Source organism: Neophocaena asiaeorientalis, unplaced genomic scaffold, assembly GCF_003031525.2.
Source record: "Neophocaena asiaeorientalis asiaeorientalis breed wild unplaced genomic scaffold, Neophocaena_asiaeorientalis_V1.1 scaffold124, whole genome shotgun sequence".
Classification (NCBI taxonomy): Eukaryota; Metazoa; Chordata; class Mammalia; order Artiodactyla; family Phocoenidae; genus Neophocaena; species Neophocaena asiaeorientalis.
Genome location: NW_020174135.1, coordinates 9,986,098 through 9,987,807, shown reverse-complemented (window position 1 = coordinate 9,987,807; position 1,710 = coordinate 9,986,098). Strand labels below are relative to the sequence as shown.

General features: G+C 34.9%; 1 pseudogene; it reads right to left on the bottom strand.

Annotated features, from left to right (window-relative positions):
• Nucleotides 1–955: 955 nt before the first annotated feature.
• Nucleotides 956–1,490, bottom strand: LOC112406127 (60S ribosomal protein L9 pseudogene; annotated as a pseudogene).
• Nucleotides 1,491–1,710: the final 220 nt, after the last annotated feature.

Genomic DNA, 1,710 nt, shown 5'->3' with positions numbered 1-1,710 from the left:
GTATATTTATTTAAATGTTTAACCTATTTAAATGTGTTAACTCTTGTTATACAAATGTTGTTGTTTTAATCTTTCCCATAACATCACTACTCTTTTCTATTATTTTTCTCTTTTCTGTTGCTGTAGCCTAGTTTACAGCTCTTCATTACTTTTTTCTATGCATACTTATGATCAATTGAATCTTTAATATCAATCTATATTTTTCAAACTACCTATTTCTATTTAGTTTTTCTGTAAACATATATCCCAGCTGATCTCATTGAGAATATTTACATATTTAATTGACATATTTGACACACTTTAGATTGTCAAATTTACTGTGATGTTATTCAGTTTAATTTTTCATAGTAGTTATGCTCTCACCTTTCTAGTGGTTTCTTCTATTAGGTCATTCTGTTTTATGAGTATCAATTATCATTTTGGTAAAGTGTACACTTGTGATGCTCTAAAACTCAGGCCCTGGCTCTTTCCTGATGTGGCAAAAGGAGGTACTCAAGGATCTAGGCTGGATGGAGTTCTCCATCTCAGTAGGCTCCCCCTCCCACATACCAGGAGACTTTGCCTCAGAGAAGTTTCTTTCATTTCTGACAAAGCATGTCTCTAAGACAGTAGGGATACTTCACAAATTCTCAAATATTTAATAGGCTCCTCATATATTTGCTTCCAAATAGTTCCATGTGCTGCATCTTGTTTTCTGCCATTTCTAGATTGTTTAACAGTGTCCAGAATCTTTTATGTGCTCAATAATATTTGATGATTAGATGAAAGAACAAGCAAATACATGTTTTAAATGAAATAATTAATAACTCATTCTTGATAAATGGTACTGTAACAAGCATCCATTCCTTTTTTGTTCTTTAAATGCAGGGCTTTGTTGCATCTTTAAAATATCACAAATAGATCTTAAGAACCATCTGGCTTCTTGTTTTTTCCATAGCTGGACAATTCTTAGATATTATTCATCAGCCTGTTGAACTGTTCCTTTTCCAGAATTATAGATACAATCCAAATTTTTTTTAACTATTGTGTTTTGCTGAATCAAAGCATCTGGGTATGACACATTTTCAATGTGTTTCCTTCAAGAATGAACTCATCTTTTGGGGTTTGAGATACTGAACAACAGATGACTGGTGCCATCCAAACATTGTGATTGTATTTTTTACCCAATAAATTTCAGATGTGAACAAGAGACCCATCCTCCAGAATAAAAACATTGATGGGAAGTGAGCATATGTAGACCTCAGCTTGTAAAGGAAGCCCAGTGTAAAGGAAGCCCAGTACATGTCTATGGAGGGTCAAAACCATAGCCAGTTCCTTTCTATTTCCCCATCACTTGTCAACCTGGAATCTATTTTTCTTTCCAAGGAGACTTTTTTATGTTGATGTGATTGAAGTCCTCTGGGGTCCTTCATAATTACTGTGTGTCTCTTCTGAGCGATGTCGACATTCTCTGGAATGTCAACAATCTGATTGCTGAGAACGGTTTTCATTCTTGCAGGAAGCGGATTTCTCTTAGCATTCACCTGTTACATACAAGTGACTGATAGATTTAAATTTTGGTGGCCCTGCCTATAATCACACCCTTTAATTAGCACTTGTTTGTTGCAAAATGCAAAACAAATAGGAGTGTTGGTGTTGACCTCTCAAAGACAGTACAGGATCTGAACCAAATACATCTCACTATTATAGAAGGGGGTGACGTGAGTTATA